We start from the raw sequence: 21,684 nt of genomic DNA, 5'->3' as shown, positions 1-21,684 counted from the left end.
GGATGTAACTCTCCCCATAAGTGATATAGGTAAGGACTTCCAACGAGAGATCGTCCTCTACTGTCTTTAATAATTGCACATAATTTAGCTTTGTTAGCTCTGAGAGCCTGGAGGAAATGTTTATGCCTAAATATCTAATATTTCCTGACTGTAAAGTGATCGCAGGTATATTATGGACCCTACAGTTAATGGGCAGAACTGTGGTCTTAGACCAGTTGATAGAGTAGTCAGAAAGTGCTGAGAATTTATTTATGAGTGTGATCGTGTGAGTGAGAGACGTCTGTGAGTTCTGAAGGAAAAGTAATACATCATCAGCATAAAGACTTATTTTATGCTCAATATTTTGGGATTAATTACTCACAAACGGGTAAGAAAAGGTAGTATTGCCAGACCATACATGATCAAAACAGGGAGCGGAGGTGGTTCAGCTGCAAGGTGTGAATGTCTGACTATAGTTTGTAAAAAGCGGGTGAGATAAGGTGCGAATGCCCGACAATGTATGATCAAAAGAGGGAGCGGAGGGTTTTGGCTACAAGAAGGTTTGAATGTCCGACCATAGTTTGTAAAAAGCGGGTAAGAAAAGGTTACCATACATCATCAAAAGCAGGAGTGGATGTGTTCGGCTACAAGAAGATTTGAATGTCCATCAATAATTGCTTTAAAACATGAAAGAAAATTTTCGAATATCAAACGGCACATGATCATAAGCGGGAGAGGAGTTGTTCAGCTGCAAGAAGGTGTGAATATCCACCCATAATTACTGAAAAATGGGTAAGAAAAGGTGAAAATGCCCAACCATACATCATCAAAAGCAGGAGTGGATGTGTTCGGCTACAAGAAGGTTTGAATGTCCGACCATAGTTTGTAAAAAGCGGGTAGGAAAAGGTTCGAATGCCCGAACATACACCATCAAAAGAGGGAGCGGAGGTGTTCCGCTGTAAGAAGGTGTAAATGTCCGACCATAGTTGGTAAAAAGCGGGTAAGAAAAGGTTAAAATACCCGACTGTACACAATCAATAGCGGGAGCGGAGTTGTTTGGCTACAAGAAGGTGTGAAAGTCCGACCACGGTTTGTAAAAAGCGGGTAAGAAAAGGTTCGAATGCCCGAATATATACCATCAAAAGTGGAAGTGGATGTGTTCGGCTGCAAGAAGGTGTGAACGTCCGACCAAAGTTTGTAAACAGCAGTTAAGAAAAGGTTCGAATATCCAACCAAACATAATCAAAAGCGGGAGCAGAGCTGTTCGACTGCAAGTAGGTGTGAATGTCAGATCATAATTTGCAAAAAGCTGATGAGAAAGGGTGAGAATGCCCGGCTATACACCATCAAATGTGGGAGCGGAGTTTTTCGGCTGTAAGACGGTGTGAATGTCCGACCATATTTGGTAAAAAGCGGGTAAGAAAAGGTTAAAATACCCGACTGTACACAATCAATAGCGGGAGAGGAGGTGTTCAGCTGCAAGAAGGTGTGAATGTCCACCCATAATTACTGAAAAATGGGTAAGAAAAGGTGCGAATGCCAAACCATACATTATCAAAAGCAGGTGTGAATGTCAGATCATAATTTGCAAAAAGCTGATGAGAAAGGGTGAGAATGCCCGACTATACACCATCAAATGCGGGAGCGGAGTTGTTCGGCTGTGAGTAAGTGTGAATCTCCGACCATAATTGCTGTAAAATGTGTTAGAAAAGGTAAGAATGCCGGTCCATACATCATCAAAAGCGGGAGAGGTGGTGTTCGGCTGCAAGTAGGTGTGAATGTCCAGCCATAATTACTAACAAACGGGTAAGAAAAGGTAGTATTGCCAGACCATACATGATCAAAACAGGGAGCGGAGGTGGTTCAGCTGCAAGAAGGTGTGAATGTCCGACTAAAGTTCAAATATATTAACAAAAGCGGGAGGAGAGGTCTTCGGATGAGAGTGGTTGAGAATTTCCAACCATAATCTATAAAATGCGGTGAAAAAAAAGGTGTGATAGAACACTAAAAGGTGGAGCGGAAGTGTTCGGCTGCAAGAAGGTGTGAATGTCCGACTATATTTGGTGAAAAGCAGGTGAAGCAAGGTCTGAATGCCCAACCTTACATAATCAAAAGCGAGATCAGAGGTGTTTGGCTGCATGAAGGCCATACTTTGCCAAAAGCGGGTAAGCTGCGAATGACCGACTAAATATCAACAAAAGGTCTTCGGATGCAAGTGGGTGTGGATATCGCACCATACAAGTATGGTGGAGAGGAAGCTGTGAACAGCCGACCATAGTTGGCAAAAAGCGGGTGAGAAAAGGTGCGAATGTCCAACCATACATGATCAAAACAGGGAGCGGAGGTGTTTGGCTGTGACAAGGTGTGAATGTCCACCCAAATTTAATGAAAAGCGGGCAACAAGTAGGTTTGAATGCCCAACCATACATCATCAAAGGAAGGAGTGGATGTGTTCGGCTACAAGAAGGTTTGAATGTCCGAGCATAGTTTGTAAAAAGCGGGTAAGAAAAGGTTCGAATGCCCAAACATACACCATCAAAAGAGGGAGCGGAGGTGTTCCGCTGTAAGAAGGTGTGAATGTCCGACCATAGTTGGTAAAAAATGGGTAAGAAAAGGTTAGAATACCCGACTGTACACAATCAATAGCGGAAGCGGATGTGTTTGGCTACAAGAATGTGTGACAGTCCGACCATGGTTTGTAAAAAACGGGTAAGAAAAGGTGCGAATGCCCGACAATGTATGATCAAAAGAGGGAGCGGAGGTTTTCGGCTACAAGAAGGTTTGAATGTCCGACCATAGTTTGTAAAAAGCGGGTAAGAAAAGGTTCAAATGCCTGACTATACACCATCAAAAGCGGGAGCGGAGGTGTTCGGCTACAAGAAGGTGTGAAAGTTCAACCATGGTTTGTAAAAAGCTGCTAAGAAAAGGTTCGAATGCCCGAATATATACCATCAAAAGCGGAAGCGGAGGTGTTCGGCTGCAAGAAGGTGTGAACGTCCGACCAAAGTTTGCAAAAAGCAGTTAAGAAAAGGTTCGAATGCCCGAATATATACCATCAAAAGCGGGAGCAGAGCTGTTCGACTGCAAGTAGGTGTGAATGTCCAGCCATAATTACTCACAAACGGGTAAGAAAAGGTAGTATTGCCAGACCATACATGATCAAAACAGGGAGCTGAGGTGGTTAAGCTGCAAGGTGTGAATGTCTGACTATAGTTTGTAAAAAGCGGGTAAGACAAGGTGCGAATGCCCGACAATGTATGATCAAAAGAGGGAGTGGAGGTCTTCGGCTGCAAGGTCTGAATGTCCAACCATAATTTCTAAAAACCGGGTAAGAAAAGGCTCGAAAGCCCGACTATACACAATCAAAAGCGGGAGCGGGAGGTTTTCAGCTGCAAATCCTTCACTCAAACCAAGTGAAAACTGCTTTTTCCTTCATATTTATCAATGTCTAGATCGACTTCAACAAAGAACAACATTGTACTTTGCAGTAAAGAAAGAGCAAATCAAAAGTTTTAGGAATCCGAGAATAAGCTTATTTTCATGAGTTCTGCACGATTATTGATTTTACTATAAATGAATGCCTTCACTCAAACTATGTTAAAACTGCTTTGTCCTTCATATTTATCAATGTCTAGATTGACTTCAACAAAGAACAACACTGGATTTTGCAGTAGAAGAAAGAGCAACACTGAAGGATCAGTAATCCGAGAATAAGCTTATTTTCATACGTTCTGCATGATTTGGGATTTTATGTATAAAATGAATTCCTTCACTCAAACCAAGTTAAAACTGCTTTGTCCTTCATATTTATCAATGTCTAGATCGACTTCAACAAAGAACAACATTGTATTTTGCAGTAGTAGAAAGAGCAACACTTGAAGGAACAGGAATCCGAGAATAAGCTTATTTTCATACGTTCTGCATGATTTGAGATTTTATGTATAAAATGAATTCCTTTACTCAAACTATGTTAAAACTGCTTTGTCCTTCATATTTATCAATGTCTAGATTGACTTCAACAAAGAACAACATTGTATTTTGCAGTAGAAGAAATAGCAACACTGAAGGATCAGGAATCCGAAAACACGCTTATTTTCATACGTTCTGCTTGATTTGGGATTTTGCTATAATATTAATTCCTTCACTCAAACAAAGTGGAAACTGCTTTGTCCTTCATATTTATCAATGTCTATAGCTCCCCCCTGAGCTGTCACCTTATCGTGGTGGGGGAGTTTGCGTGCCCCAATGAGTCTGGGAGCTATGTTGCCCGGGGCTTTAAGCCCCTGGTAGGGTCACCCAAGGCAAACAGATCCTAGATGAGGGACCAGACAAAGAACAGCTCAAAAGACTCCTTATGATGAACAAAAAATTTGGACCTCGTGATACCTTGCCCGAATATGGGACACCGGGGCCTCCCCCCGGAGCCAGGCCCGGGGGTGGGGCCCGGCAGCGGGCGCCTGGTGGCCGGGTCTGTGCCCATGGGAATCGGTCGGGCATAGCCCGAAATGATGACGTGGGTCCCCCTTCCGACGGGCTCACCACCCGTGGGAGGGGCCAAGGGGGTCGGGTGCGATGTGAGCTGGGTAGCAGCCGAAGGCAGAGGACTTGGCGGTCTGATCCTCGGCTACTAAAGCTAGCTCTTGGGACGTGGAATGTCACCTCTCTGTTGGGGAAGGAGCCGGAGCTGGTGCGCGAGGCTGAGCGGTTCCGGCTAGATATCGACGCATGGCTTGGGCTCTGGAACCAGTCCTCTTGAGAGGGGTTGGACTCTCTTCCACTCTGGAGTTGCCCGTGGTGAGAGGCGCAGAGCAGGTGTGGGCATACTTATTGCCCCCCGGCTGTGTGCCAGTACATTGGGGTTTACCCCAGTGAACGAGAGGGTAGCCTCCCTCCGTCTTCGGGTGGGGGGACGAGTCCTGACTGTTGTTTGTGCCTATGCGCCAAACAGCAGTTCAGAGTACCCACCCTTTTTGGAGTCTCTGGGGGAGGCACTGGAGAATGCTCCTACCGGAGACTCCCTCGTTCTGCTGGGGGACTTCAATGCTCACGTGGGCAATGACAGTGAGACCTGGAGGGGTGTGATTGGGAGGAACGGCCCCCCCGATCTGAACCAGAGTGGTGTTATGTTGTTGGACTTCTGTGCTGGTCATGGACTGTCCATGTTCAGGCTTAAGGGTGTCCATATGTGCACTTGGCACCAGGACACCCTTGGCCGCAGTTCGATGATCGACTTTGTGGTTGTATCATCGGACTTGCGGCCGTATGTCCTGGACACTCGGGTGAAGAGAGGGGCGGAGCTGTCAACTGATCACCACCTGGTGGTGAGTTGGCTCCGCTGGTGGGGGAGGATGCCAATCAGACCTGGCAGGCCCAAACGTATTGTGAGGGTCTGCTGGGAGCGTTTGTCAGAATCCCCCGTCAGGAGGAGCTTTAACTCCCACCTCCGGCAGAGCTTCAACCATATCCCGGGGGAGGTGGGGGACATTGAGTCCGAATGGGCCATGTTCCGTGACTCCATTGCCGAGGCAGCTGATCGGAGTTGTGGCCGTAAGGTGGTCGGTGCCTGTCGTGGCGGCAACCCTCCAACCTGCTGGTGGACACCAGTGGTGAGGGAAGCCGTCAAGCTGAAGAAGGAGTCCTATCGGGCCTTTTTGGCCAGTGGAACCCTGGAAGCAGCTGATAGGTACCGACGGGCCAGACGGGCTGCGGCTTCGGCGGTTGCTGAGGCAAAAACTCGGGCCTGGGAGGAGTTCGGTGAGACCATGGAGAACGATTTCCGGACGGCCTCGAAGAGATTCTGGTCCACCATCCGGCGTCTCAGGGGGGGGAAGCGGCTCACAGTCAACACTGTTTACAGTGGGGACGGGGCTTTGCTGACCTCAACTAGGGATGTTGTGAGTCGGTGGGGGGAGTACTTCGAGGAACTCCTCAATCCTACCAACACGTGCTCGGAAGAGGCAGAGTCGGAGAGCTCGGAGACGGGGCCTCCCATTTCTGGGGCTGAGGTTGCCGAGGTGGTCAAAAAGCTCCTCGGTGGCAAGGCCCCGGGGGTGGATGAGGTCCGTCCTGAGTTTCTCAAGGCTCTGGATGTTGTAGGGCTGTCTTGGCTGACACGCCTCTGCAGCATCGCGTGGACATCGGGGACAGTGCCTCTGGACTGGCAGATTGGGGTGGTGGTCCCCCTCTTTAAAAAGGGGGACCGGAGGGTGTGTTCCAACTATAGGGGTATCACACTCCTCAGCCTCCCTGGTAAGGTCTATTCGGGGGTATTGGAGAGGAGGATCCGTCGGATAATCGAGCCTCGGATTCAGGAGATGCAGTGTGGCTTTCGTCCTGGCCGTGGAACAGTGGACCAGCTCTATACCCTCGGCAGGATCCTGGAGGGTGATTGGGAGTTCGCCCAACCAGTCTACATGTGTTTTGTGGACTTGGAGAAAGCGTTCGACCGTGTCCCTCGTGGAGTCCTGTGGGGGGTGCTCCGGGAATATGGAGTGCCGGACCCCTTGATAGGGGCCGTTCGGTCCCTGTATGACCGGTGCCAGAGATTGGTCCGCATTGCCGGCAGTAAGTCGGATACGTTTCCGGTGAGAGTTGGACTCCGTCAGGGCTGCCCTTTGTCACCGATTCTGTTCCTAACTTTTATGGACAGAATTTCTAGGCGCAGCCAGGGCGTTGAGGGTGTCCCATTTGGCGACCTCAGAATCGGGTGTCTGCTTTTTGCAGATGATGTGGTTCTGTTAGCGTCGTCAGGCCGTGACCTTCAGCTCTCACTGGAGCGATTTGCAGCCGAGTGTGAAGCGGCTGGGATGAGAATCAGCACCTCCAAATCCGAGACTATGGTTCTCAGCCGGAAAAGGGTGGAATGCTCTCTCCGGGTCGGGAATGAGATCCTTCCCCAAGTGGAGGAGTTCAAGTATCTCGGGGTCTTGTTCACGAGTGAGGGACGAATGGAGCGGGAGATTGACGGGCGGATCGGTGCGGCGTCTGCAGTGTTGCGGGCTCTGCACCGACCCGTCGTTGTGAAGAGGGAGCTGAGCCAGAAGGCGAAGCTCTCTACTTACTGGTCAATCTACGTTCCCATCCTCACCTATGGTCACGAGTTGTGGGTAGTGACCGAAAGAACAAGATCGCGAATACAAGCGGCCGAAATGGGTTTCCTCCGCAGGGTGTCTGGGCTCTCCCTTAGAGATAGGGTGAGAAGCTCAGTCATCCAGGAGGGGCTCGGAGTAGAACCGCTGCTCCTCCGCATTGAGAGGAGTCAGATGAGGTGGCTCGGGCATCTGGTTAGGATGCCCCCTGGGCGCCTCCCTGGGGAGGTGTTCCGGGCACGTCCCACTGGGAGGAGACCCCGGGGAAGACCCAGGACACGCTGGAGAGACTATGTCTCTCGGCTGGCCTGGGAACGCCTCGGGGTCCCCCCGGAAGAGCTGGAGGAAGTGGCCGGGGACAGAGACGTCTGGGTTTCTCTGCTCAAGCTGCTGCCCCCGCGACCCGACCCCCGGATAAGCGGCAGATGATGGATGGATGGATATATCGATTTCAACAAAGAACAAGGCTGTATTTTGCAGTATAGGAAAGAGCAACACTGGAGGATCAGGAATCCGAGAATAAGCTTACTTTCATGAGTCCTGCACGATTTCGGATTTTCCTATAAAATGAATTGCTTTGCTCAAACCAAGTTAAAATTGCTTTGTCCTTCATAGTTATCCATGTCTAAAATGTATCAAGCATAAAGTTCCTCATATTACCCTGAATGAGAAAGAAGCATCCCTTTGGTTGAGCAATACGTTCCTTTTGCGGAGTTATGCATGATTTCGGATTTTGCTATAAAATTCATTCCTTCACACCTTTTTTTTTCACCGCATTTTATAGATTATGGTTGGAAATTTCAACCACTCTAATCCGAAGACCTCTCCTCCCGCTTTTGTTAATATATTTGAACTTTAGTTGGACATTCACCCCTTTTTGCAGCTAAACCACCTCCGCTCCCTGTTTTGATCATGTATGGTCTGGCAATACTACATTTTCTTACCCGTTTGTGAGTAATTATGGCTGGATATTCACACCTACTTGCAGCTGAACACAATCTCTCTCGCTTTTAATTATGTTTGGATATTCGAACCTTTTCTTTACTGCTTTTTGCCAACTTTGGTCGGACGTTCACACCTTCTTGCAGCCGAACACCTCCGCTTCCGCTTTTGATGGTATATATTCGGGCATTCGCACCTTTTCTTACCAGCTTTTTACAAACGATGGTTGGACTTTCACACCTTCTTGTAGCCGAACAACTCCGCTCCTGCTATTGATTGTGTACAGTCGGGTATTTTAACCTTTTCTTACCCGCTTTATACCAACTATGGTCGGACATTCACACCGTCTTACAGCGGAACATCTCCGCTCCCGCTTTTGATGGTGTATAGTCAGGCATTTGAACCTTTTCTTACCCGCTTTTTACAAACTATGGTCGGACATTCAAACCTTCTTGTAGCCGAAAACCTCTGCTCCCTCTTTTGATTATACATTGTCGGGCATTCGCACCTTATCTTACCCGCTTTTTACAAACTATAGTCAGACATTCACACCTTGGTGCTGAACCACCTCAGCTCCCTGTTTTGATCATGTATGGTCTGGCAATACTACCTTTTCTTACCCGTTTGTGAGTAATTATGGCTGGACATTCACACCTACTTGCAGTCGAACAGCTCTGCTCCCGCTTTTGATTATGTTTGGTTGGATATTCGAACCTTTTCTTAACTGCTTTTTACAAACTTTGGTCGGACGTTCACACCTTCTTGCAGCCGAACACATCCACTTCCACTTTTGATGGTATATATTCGGGCATTCGAACCTTTTCTTACCCGCTTTTTACAAACCGTGGTCGGACTTTCACACCTTCTTGTAGCCAAACAACTCCGCTCCCGCTATTGATTGTGTACAGTCGGGTATTTTAACCTTTTCTTACCCGCTTTTTACCAACTATGGTCGGACATTTACACCTTCTTACAGCGGAACACCTCCGCTCCCTCTTTTGATGGTCTATGTTCGGGCATTCGAACCTTTTCTTACCCGCTTTTTACAAACTATGGTCGGACATTCAAACCTTCTTGTAGCCGAACACATCCACTCCTGCTTTTGATGATGTATGGTTGGGCATTTTCACCTTTTCTTACCCACTTTTCAGTAATTATGGGTGGACATTCACACCTTCTTGCAGCTGAACAACTCCTCTCCCGCTTATGATCATGTGCCGTTTGATATTCGAAAATTTTCTTTCATGTTTTAAAGCAATTATTGATGGACATTCAAATCTTCTTGTAGCCGAACACATCCACTCCTGCTTTTGATGATGTATGGTAACCTTTTCTTACCCGCTTTTTACAAACTATGGTCGGACATTCAAACCTTCTTGTAGCCAAAACCCTCCGCTCCCTCTTTTGATCATACATTGTCGGGCATTCGCACCTTATCTTACCCGCTTTTTACAAACTATAGTCAGACATTCACACCTTGCAGCTGAACCACCTCCGCTCCCTGTTTTGATCATGTATGGTCTGGCAATACTACCTTTTCTTACCCGTTTGTGAGTAATTAATCCCAAAATATTGAGCATAAAATAAGTCTTTATGCTGATGATGTATTACTTTTCCTTCAGAACTCACAGACGTCTCTCTGTCACACGATCACACTCATAAATAAATTCTCAGCACTTTCTGACTACTCTATCAACTGGTCTAAGACCACAGTTCTGCCCATTAACTGTAGGGTCCATAATATACCTGCGATCACTTTACAGTCAGGAAATATTAGATATTTAGGCATAAACATTTCCTCCAGGCTCTCAGAGCTAACAAAGCTAAATTATGTGCAATTATTAAAGACAGTAGAGGACGATCTCTCGTTGGAAGTCCTTACCTATATCACTTATGGGGAGAGTTACATCCATTAAAATGATGATACTAATGATGAAAGTTAACTATTTGTTCTCAGTGATCCCCATAAAACCATCTGCTACTTGGTTTAAGTCACTAGAATCATGCATCTCCAAATTTCTGTGGAAAAACAAACCAGTTAGTTTTATTAGTTTAAAAACCCTAGAGAAGACCAAGGACAGTGGTGGATTAGATTTACCTCATTTTCAGCACTATTCCTTAGACAATAGGTTACAATATATATCAAAATGGTTTAAACCTTGTTGTTGTCACAGTTCCCAGAGACGTTGTAATCGTTGAGGATTCTATATTCACCCCCTCATTAGAGGCACGTAATGCAGATTGATGACACTGAATCTTCTTCTCTGTTCATTGCTGGCATCATTCCCAGCATCGTAAGTGTTCGTGGCATTGTTAGCCTCTTCTTCTGGATCTTGATATCGAGAATCCTTTTGTATTTCTGGTTTGTCAGTCCTCTGTCTTCGTTCACCGGTATCTTTGTCTTTTTGTCCTTGAGTTTGGTGATTTTTTCTTCTTTTGATGCCTTGACACAATGTGACAGGTGATACCACGTGGGAGATCCTGTAACTTGGATTGCTGTCCCTGTGCTGCGAAATGGCTGTGCTGCTCAAATGGTCTCTCCTTCATCATGGTTACATGCTGCCATTCCGACATCTCGCCATTCCGACATGGGTCTCCAATTGTCGGAATGGCGACACTTAATTTTTTATCAAACGTCCCACCATTCCGACACTTTTTTCCTCCAATGGTCGGAATGGCGGTATGTTTTTTGTTTTTTTTAACATACCGCCATTCCGACAGTTCCTTTTAATAGCCTATTTTTTACCCAAAACATTTTGCACTAATGATATGCCGGCGCAAATACGCCCTAAAGTTTGACGCACAAGCTTTGCACATGCAGAGGCCACAGCCTCGCAAACAAACTTTAATAATCTATTATCAAAATCCCCTGAATTTCAAATATAAAAATACAGATATTAATGTAACTCTGGCAAGACTGAAACTGATTAAGCAGAAATACAGTGTCAGTGAGCTGTCACAGCAGCCAGCTGGAGCGGAGCTCTCCACAGAACCCATGCGTCTTTTGCACGCTGTCATCATATGCAAAAGTAATAATTGCAATTACAGATATCACGGCTACTGCACAGGACACAGTTGCGAGCACTCTGCCTTGCCTTGCCAATAGGAGAAGATAGAAATGACAGCATAGAACGTATAAAACACAACAAAATGCAGTAAAAATGTTTATTCATGTTATTCACGTGATTTATGAGTACTCACTCCAATTTTGGGAAGCGCGGATGGGTTTTGCGCATTTGGCACAAACACACAGCCGCAACGGTTGTAGCTTTATACAGCCTGTTGATATCTTAAGGACCTAACTGGTCACACCTGGGACTAAATGTCATGTAGAGATTGTTTTTACATGACATTACAGCTGAACATATAGCTTTCATCCAGAAACCAACGTGGGAGAGCCCGAAGACGCATGTGCCAGACGCACATAGGCATGCGTAAAACCAATTTTGACCACTTCATACTGTTTATTTGCTTTCTTTTAGTTAACTTTCGTTTCTTTTGGATTCTTGTGCGTGTTATGGAGCCGTTTTGGTCCATGTTTGTAAGCCTTTTTTTCCTGGATTAAATTTTCGGAAGTTGAAACAAGTGGCATTGGAGTGTGTGATTGAAAACCACCGCGGACTGCTTCTCCTCCTCCAGTTGCCGAGACTTTGTGTTTTTAATAACGCTTGTCTATAAACATGTGTTAAACATATAAATTGCATGAACAGAAAGAAGGGACTCACCTGTTGAGTAACACACATTTCCTTATACGGAAAGCCTTGTCGGAATGGTGGGACATTTGAACGTCAGAATAGCGGGATGTCGCAATGGTGGTATGTCGGAATGGTGGGACGTTTGCATGTCGGAATGGTGGTATGTCGGAATGGTGGGATGTCGGAATGGTGGGATGTCGGAATAGCGGGATGTCGGAATGGCGGGATTTCGGAATGGGTGTTGCCACCCCCTTCATCATATACACAGTTATTTATACATCACCTTCCACCATGAAGCGTTGTCCCTTTTTGTTTCTCTCTTTGTTCTTAAAATGCTGTTATGCATGTCTAAACCAATCCATTAAATTAGATCATTTTGGCAGTAAAGCGATCTACAATGTGCTTGGTCGCAAAGCTGCTCATCTGTGGTAAACAGCTCTTCAGAAAGGCATTCTTCAATTGATTTCACTAATTCTATGTAATAATTTTGTGATTTCCTACAAAACTACACTTCTTCTCCCATCTGTCTGAGTATTTAATATTGTCTGGGTCCCGTTAAAACATGTATTTTTCCCATCTAATTCCTTGTTTGCTTTAAAACAAGTATTCCCCATTTTCTATCCCTTCAGTAGCCAACCAGTTTGTATGGAGTACACTGGAGCAACTTGACTGATCAGTAAAACACTGCTTTTGTTGTCACCGCAAGGCTTCCCCCGTCGGTTGTTTCACTGAGACACTACTGAATAACTATACCTCAACACAGTTTATACACATAACATTAATACAAACAAACAATTATTTATCGCAATTTTCTCATCTCTGTTTGAACGTACACCCAGGTAAATATTCCTGTAGTCTTCTCATACCGACTATGGACCCATTCATTGTTTAACTTCACTGTTTTGCAAATCCTAATTGAATATTACACATTGACATTGAACTTTACTTGATAAGCAGGTCTTCATTGCATTCAGCAGCCTATATGTGAGCATCTATGTGTAAGCTGTTCTTCTTTGCATTTATCAGCAGCAAGCAATTCTTCATTGCACATGCATATGAAAATAGTAAAACAATTCCAATGCGTTAGCGAAACCTTCTATATCAGGAGTGTCCATCATGATGCTGGGAATAGAACCTCTTTCCCAGAATAGTTCAACCTTCATTACTGAACTGATCATAACTCCGCAATGAGCACATTTCAAAGTATCATTCCTCTACATATATTCAAAAATCTGTGTAAATGTTTAATATTTCTTATATTTGTTGATGTCATTCTGTGTGCATGTGGCCTAAACCCAATCTCTGTGTGGCAATTTTAATTTAAACAAGTTGAACTCTGCCTCTGATCATTTAAAAAAGGTGTGTACCAATATCAACCTTTCTCAGGTAATTACTGATCCTAAAAAACCAAAGAGATCCTTCAAGGTTGTCCCTGATTGGCTCAATCTTAACAAATCAAAGGTAGAAAATCCGCAGTATCTGAACTTGGTGTTAGTTATCACTGCTCAATAGCCTGTATCAGAATTGCAAAAATGAAAACATTAGGTCCACGCTTGGTATCCAGATCCTGAAACATCTCCATGAGCAGGCTTTTTTTTAACTGATCTGTTGAATAGTTATATGACACTGTTAAAATCCCAGATGAAGATCTAGCACTTGACCATTTTTGTAAATCTTCTAATTCCATAGTTGATAAACACGCCCCTTTTAAAAAGTATAGAACTTAGAACAGGTCTATCCCTGGCTTTCGGCAGAACTGTCTTCTTTACTTTTTTTTCCCCTTGTCCTGTTCAGCATTATGTCAGAAGAATTGTAGTCTGAATACCTTTGATGCCAAACAGATTTTTTTTGCCAAGGGAAGTTTTATAAATGTAAAGCTCCCCTTGATGCCCATTTATTTATTTCTGTTTACAATATATGACATGAACTGAACTGAACCGGACCGGGGGACAAGGAAAGAAGAAGAGGAAAGAAGAGGAAACAGAACAAAAATAGAAACAAAAACCAGACAACCAGCTGCTACACCTGTAAAAAACAAAACAGACAACAATCCATGGCCTATGAGGGGAATCCAGCCTTAGCGCCACCAGGAGCACCTGAAAGCAGACAAGCAGAGAAAAAACAAACACACAAACAAACAAAAACAAGCACAAGAAGCGGCAATCGCAGCTGTGGATATAGATGACCTGAGACGACATGATAATACATCAACTGCTTAGTGACCATGCTACTGGACTAATGAATGTGTGTGTGTGTGTGTGTGAGAACATGCAACACCCATGGCACAGGACCTACATGATAACCGTGCTTAGTTATGAGTGTATAAGCGTACAGGGCCACAATCCACAGCCCCCCCCCAAGCAATCAGAAGCAGGCAGAGAGGGCCACAAGACCCAGGCCACCAGCAGCCCCCACAGAGCACAGAACCCAGGCAGCCCACCGCAGGGGCAACCACGCATCCACCCAGAAGACTGCAGAGGAAGCCCCCGGAAAGAGCCCCCATAAGCATAGGGCAGAGGCACTCCGGGAACCAGGGGCAACAGCCCACCGACCCCGCCAGGCCCCAACCGCCCAGACATGGGCCGTGCACTGGACCTGGGCCCCAGGAGCCCGAGCACCCCCAAACCCCCCGGCAGAGGCCCCACCCAATACCCAGGAGGGCCAAGCGACCCAGACAGCCACAAAGTGGGTCAGCGCCTGCCCCAGCGCCCCTGGCCAAGTGCCCTGGGAGTCAAGACGTGCCCACAGGTGGGTGAAGTCGCGAGCAGTGGGGAGAGGCAACGCTGATGCCCCATCGGGAGAAACACAGGCAGGCCAGGCGACAGCAAGTCCCAGATCCAGGCCCAATCATTACCACACACACTTTCACGTCCCATACATCCACACATCCTACCTCCCTCGACTCTGCTGGGGTGTAGTGCAGCGGGCACACCAGGAGGCCAGCAACCCCCCAGCCACCACAGACCCCGAACCAGCAGAACAATTAATTAATCCTCCTGGCCCCTCCTGCCCCGAGCAGACACCAGGAAGCAGGGGTGTGCGAAGAAGACCCCTCCCCTCACCCTTCTGGCTCTTCAATATTTTCTAATAGTGAGCAATTAAAATTGAGGGGCAGCCAAACTTGTAGAACTGGGAGCGCGGCACTCTGGGCAGCCTACATACCCAAAGAGCCCCGCCCACCAGATGCCACTCAGTGTAACCACCCCCCAAGACCTAATGTGTGTGTGTGAGTGTGTTTGATAAGTAGTAATGTCTAAGGTGAAATTAAAACAGGGGCAGGGAACTGCAGAGTGCAACCAAAGGGGACCACCTACGTGGCCCCATCCACTACACCCCACCGAACACACACGCCCCCAAAACCCTTCATGTGTGAGTGTGTGCTGTGTACAGGAGCCAGAAGGGAGAGGGGTATGGGGATATATACCGGGGGAGCTACTCTCCCCCAGAGAGGGCAGCCAGGGACTGGCTGCAATAGGCATCCCCGCTACCTGGGAGCCAACAATGGGCAGGAGGGCCTGATGTCCACCAGGCTCGGGGCCTGCAGCGACCATATTCCGGGAGCTACTTAACCCCCAGAAGGTACCCATCCCGCCCCACCCCACTCAACCCAACCCCACCCAGGAGGACCTCTACAAAAAACAAACAAACAACATCAAAAAACAAACAAACAAACCACCCGGTCACACCAGTTGCAGCAGCCCGGGCCTGAGACCCACCATCACCCAGCAACCCACCACCACCACTATGTGATAAAACTAATCAGAGGGGACCAGAGAGAATGAAATTCAGCCAATTGATGTTTTGAGGAGGCAGACATTGTTTCCATGCTAATATAATCTAAAAGAACATTTCTAAACTGGTTAATACACAGATTGTTCTTCGCTTTCCAGTTCATGAGAATAGTTTTCTTTGCGATACATAACACTGTGACAACCATGTGTGCTGAGTTAATTTCCATGTTGATGTTGTCTAAGTCACCCAGTATGCACAGTGTGGGGCATGCAGGGATGCTACACTTTAGCCATGTTGATAGGTCCTCACAGACTTCAAGCCAGAACTTCTGAACAGGCGCAGAAAACCACAAAGCGTGTGCATAATCATCAGGTGTGTTATCTGTGCAATGTGAGCAGATGTTTGAGTGTGTTAGACCCATCCTGAACATCCTTTGTCCTGTATAGTGTGTTCTATGAAGGATTTTGTATTGTATGAGCTGTAAATTAGGATTTCGAGTCTTTATGAAGGTGTTCAAACATATTTGTGGTTAGAAGCTATGACCAGAACTGATGGATAAATCTGCCTCCCATTTTGAGGATGGAAGAGACATTGTGTCATCTATCTTAGACAATAATTTATATATTTTTGATAGTAGTTTTGGGGTACAGCTGCTTAGAAATTCTGCTACCCTAGTCGGGGGTTGTAAGTCTGGTTGGTGGAGGATATATCCATCCATCCATCCATCATCTGCCGCTTATCCGGGGGTCGGGTCGCGGGGGCAGCAGCTTGAGCAGAGAAACCCAGACGTCTCTGTCCCCGGCCACTTCCTCCAGCTCTTCCGGGGGGACCCCGAGGCGTTCCCAGGCCAGCCGAGAGACATAGTCTCTCCAACGTGTCCTGGGTCTCCCCCGGGGTCTCCTCCCAGTGGGACGTGCCCGGAACACCTCCCCAGGGAGGCGCCCAGGGGGCATCCTAACCAGATGCCCGAGCCACCTCATCTGACTCCTCTCAATGCGGAGGAGCAGCGGTTCTACTCCGAGCCCCTCCCGGATGACTGAGCTTCTCACCCTATCTCTAAGGGAGAGCCCAGACACCCTGAGGAGGAAACCCATTTCGGCCGCTTGTATTCGCGATCTTGTTCTTTCGGTCACTACCCACAACTCGTGACCATAGGTGAGGATGGGAACGTAGATTGACCAGTAAGTAGAGAGCTTCGCCTTCTGGCTCAGCTCCCTCTTCACAACGACGGGTCGGTGCAGAGCCTGCAACACTGCAGGCGCCGCACCGATCCGCCCGTCAATCTCCCGCTCCATTCGTCCGTCACTCATGAATAAGACCCCGAGATACTTGAACTCCTCCTCTTGGGGAAGGATCTCATTCCCGACCCGGAGAGAGCATTCCACCCTTTTCCGGCTGAGAACCATAGTCTCGGATTTGGAGGTGCTGATTCTCATCCCAGCCGCTTCACACTCGGCTGCGAATCACTCCAGTGAGAGCTGAAGGTCACGGCCTGACGACGCTAACAGAACCACATCATCTGCAAAAAGCAGAGACCCGATTCTGAGGTCGCCAAATGGGACACCCTCAACGCCCTGGCTCCGCCTAGAAATTCTGTCCATAAAAGTTAGGAACAGAATCGGTGACAAAGGGCAGCCCTGACGGAGTCCAACTCTCACCGGAAACGTATACGACTTACTGCCGGCAATGCGGACCAAACTCTGGCACCGGTCATACAGAGACCGAACAGCCCCTATCAAGGGGTCCGGCACTCCATATTCCCGGAGCACCCCCCACAGGACTCCACGAGGGATACGGTCGAACGCTTTCTCCAAGTCCACAAAACACATGTAGACTGGTTGGGCGAACTCCCATGCACCCTCCAGAATCCTGCCGAGGGTATAGAGCTGGTCCACTGTTCCACGGCCAGGACGAAAGCCACACTGCATCTCCTGAATCCGAGGCTCGATTATCCGACGGATCCTCCTCTCCAATACCCCCGAATAGACCTTACCAGGGAGGCTGAGGAGTGTGATACCCCTATAGTTGGAACACACCCTCCGGTCCCCCTTTTTAAAGAGGGGGACCACCACCCCAATCTGCCAGTCCAGAGGCACTGTCCCCGATGTTCACGAGATACTGCAGAGGCGTGTCAGCCAAGACAGCCCTACAACATCCAGAGCCTTGAGAAACTCAGGACGGACCTCATCCACCCCCGGGGCCTTGCCACCGAGGAGCTTTTTAACCACCTCGGCAACCTCAGCCCCAGAAATGGGAGGCCCCGTCTCCGAGCTCTCCGACTCTGCCTCTTCCGAGCACGTGTTGGTAGGATTGAGGAGTTCCTCGAAGTACTCCCCCCACCGACTCACAACATCCCTAGTTGAGGTCAGCAAAGCCCCGTCCCCATTGTAAACAGTGTTGACTGTGAGCCGCTTCCCCCCCCCTGAGACGCCGGATGGTGGACCAGAATCTTTTCGAGGCCGTCCGGAAATCGTTCTCCATGGTCTCACCGAACTCCTCCCAGGCCCGAGTTTTTGCCTCAGCAACCGCCGAAGCCGTGGCCCGTCTGGCCCATCGGTACCTATCAGCTTCTTCCAGGGTCCCACTGGCCAAAAAGGCCCGATAGGACTCCTTCTTCAGCTTGACGGCTTCCCTCACCACTGGTGTCCACCAGCAGGTTGGAGGGTTGCCGCCACGACAGGCACCGACCACCTTACGGCCACAACTCCGACCAGCTGCCTCGGCAATGGAGTCACGGAACATGGCCCATTCGGACTCAATGTCCCCCACCTCAAATATGGTTGAAGCTCTGCCGGAGGTGGGAGTTAAAGCTCCTTCTGACGGGGGATTCTGACAAACGCTCCCAGCAGACCCTCACAATACGTTTGGGCCTGCCAGGTCTGATCGGCATCCTCCCCCACCAGCGGAGCCAACTCACCACCAGGTGGTGATCAGTTGACAGCTCCGCCCCTCTCTTCACCCGAGTGTCCAGGACATACGGCCGCAAGTCCGATGATACAACCACAAAGTCGATCATCGAACTGCGGCCAAGGGTGTCCTGGTGCCAAGTGCACATATGGACACCCTTATGCCTGAACATGGTGTTCGTTATGGACAGTCTATGACTGGCACAGAAGTCCAACAACATAACACCACTCTGATTCAGATCGGGGGGGCCGTTCCTCCCAATCACACCCCTCCAGGTCTCACTCTCATTGCCCACGTGAGCATTGAAGTCCCCCAGCAGAATGAGGGAGTCTCCGGTAGGAGCATTCTCCAGTGCCTCCCCCAGAGACTCCAAAAAGGGTAGGTACTCTGAACTGCTGTTTGGCGCATAGGCACAAACAACAGTCAGGACTCGTCCCCCCACCCAAAGGCGGAGGGAGGCTACCCTCTCGTTCACTGGGGTAAACCCCAATGTACTGGCACACAGCCGGGGGGCAATAAGTATGCCCACACCTGCTCTGCGCCTCTCACCACGGGCAACTCCAGAGTGGAAGAGAGTCCAACCCCTCTCAAGAGTACTGGTTCCAGATCCCAAGCCGTGCGTCGAGGTGAGTCCGACTATATCTAACGGTCTGATGAAGTTTCAACAATAAACAACAAACTTTGTATTATGAGAAAGAACCAGACTCATTCTTCAGGAATCCGAAAATAAGCTCTATTTTACGAGTTATGCACGAATTCGGATTCTCCTATAAAACGAATTCCTTAACTCAAACCAAGTTAAGACTGCTTTGTCCTTCATATTTATTCATGTCTAATCAAGTTTCAATGATAAACAACGTTGTACTTTGTAGAATGAGAAAGAACTTCTTCAGCAATAAGCATCTCTCGACAAATGACGAAATACAGATTTTGCTATAAAATTAATTGCTATCAGCCTGACTTAAAACTGTTTGTCTTCCTTATTTATCCACTTCAAATCAAGTTTCAACAATTAAAAAAATTTTGTAGTTTGAGAAAGAACAACTTAATCTTGAGCAATCAGTATAAAAAGAGGGTAAGCAAAGGTGCGAATGTCAAACCATACATGATCAAAACAGGGAGCGGAGGTGTTTGGCTGAGACAAGGTGTGAATGTCCACCCATAATTAATGAAAAGCGGGCAACAAGTAGGTTCGAATGCCCAACCATACATCATCAAAAGCAGGAGTGGATATGTTCGGCTACAAGAAGGTTTGAACGTCTGACCATAGTTTGTAAAAAGCGGGTAAGAAAAGGTTCGAATGCCCGAACATACACAATCAAAGGAGGGAGCGGAGGTGTTCCGCTGTAAGAAGGTGTGAATGTCCGACCATAGTTGGTAAAAAACGGGTAAGAAAAGGTTAAAATACCCGACTGTACACAATCAGTAGCGGGTGCGGAGTTGTTCGGCTACTAAAAGGTGTGAAAGTCCGACCATGGTTTGTAAAAAGCGGGTAAGAAAAGGTGCGAATGCCCGACAATGTATGATCAAAAGAGGGAGCGGAGGTGTTCGGCTGCAAGAAGGTGTGAATGTCCACCCATAATTACTGAAAAATGGGTAAGAAAAGGTGCGAATGCCCAACTATACATAATCAAAAGCAGGAGTGGATGTGTTCGGCTCCAAGAAGGGTTGAATGTCTGACCATAGTTTGTAAAAAGCAGGTAAGAAAAGATTTGACTGCCCGAACATACACCATCAAAAGAGGGAGCGGAGGTGTTCCGCTGTAAGAAGGTGTGAATGTCCGACCATAGTTGGTAAAAAGCGGGTAAGAAAAGGTTTAAATACCCGACTGTACACAATCAATAGCGGGAGCGGAGTTGTTCGGCTACTAAAATATGTGAAAGTCCGACTATGGTTTGTAAAAAGCGGGTAAGAAAAGGTGCTAATGCCCGACAATGTATGATCAAAAGAGGGAGTGGAGGTTTTCGGCTGTAAGAAGGTCTGAATGTCCAACTATAATTTGTAAAAACCGGGTAAGAAAAGGCTTGAAAGCCCAACTATACACCATCATAAGCAGGGAGAGGAGGTGTTCAGCTGCAAGAAGGTGTGAATGTCCACCCATAATTACTGAAAAATGGGTAAGAAAAGGTGCGAATGCCCAAACATACATCATCAAAAGCAGGAGTGGATGTGTTGGGCTACAAGAAGGTTTGAAAGTCCGACCATGGTTTGTAAAAAACGGGTAAGAAAAGGTGCGAATGCCCGACAATGTATGATCAAAAGAGGAAGCGGAGGTTTTTGGCTACAAGAAGGTTTGAATGTCCGACCATAGTTTGTAAAAAGCGGGTAAGAAAAGGTTCAAATGCCTGACAATACACCATCAAAAGCGGGAGCGGAGGTGTTCCGTTGTAAGACGGTGTGAATGTCCGACCATAGTTGGTAAAAAGCGGGTAAGAAAAGGTTAAAATACCCGACTGTACACAATCAATAGCGGGAGCGGAGTTGTTCGGCTACAAGAAGGTGTGAAAGTCCAACCATGGTTTGTAAAAAGCTGCTGAGAAAAGGTTCGAATGCCCGAATATATACCATCAAAAGCGGAAGCGGAGGTGTTCGGCTGCAAGAAGGTGTGAACGTCCGACCAAAGTTTGTAAAAAGCAGTTAAGAAAAGGTTTGAATATCCAACCAAACATAATCAAAAGCGGGAGCAGAGCTGTTCGACTGCAAGTAGGTGTGAATGTCCAGCCATAATTACTCACAAACGGGTAAGAAAAGGTAGTATTGCCAGACCATACATGATCAAAACAGGGAGTGGAGGTGGTTCAGCTGCAAGTTGGTGTGAATGTCCGACTAAAGTTCAAATATATTAACAAAAGCGGGAGAGGTCTTCGGATGAGAGTGGTTGAGAATTTCCAACCATAATCAATAAAATTCGGTGAAAAAAAGGTGTGATAGAACACTAAAAGGTGGAGCGGAAGTGTTCGGCTGCAAGAAGGTGTGAATGTCCGACTATATTTGGTGAAAAGCAGGTGAAGCAAGGTCTGAATGCCCAACCTTACATTATCAAAAGCGAGATCAGAGGTGTTTGGCTGCAAGAAGGCCATAGTTTGCCAAAAGCGGGTAAGCTGCGAATGACCAACTAAATATCAACAAAAGTGGGGGCGGAGCTGTTCGACTGCAAGTAGGTGTGAATGTCCAGCCATAATTACTCACAAACGGGTAAGAAAAGGTAGTATTGCCAGACCATACATGATCAAAACAGGGAGTGGAGGTGGTTCAGCTGCAAGTTGGTGTGAATGTCCGACTAAAGTTCAAATATATTAACAAAAGCGGGAGAGGTCTTCGGATGAGAGTGGTTGAGAATT

Source organism: Leuresthes tenuis, unplaced genomic scaffold (assembly GCF_036924035.1).
Source record: "Leuresthes tenuis unplaced genomic scaffold, fLeuTen1.0.hap1 SCAF_16, whole genome shotgun sequence".
Taxonomy (NCBI): Eukaryota; Metazoa; Chordata; class Actinopteri; order Atheriniformes; family Atherinopsidae; genus Leuresthes; species Leuresthes tenuis.
The sequence above is the reverse complement of the archived record's forward strand: the minus strand, read 5'-3'. Positions refer to the sequence as shown.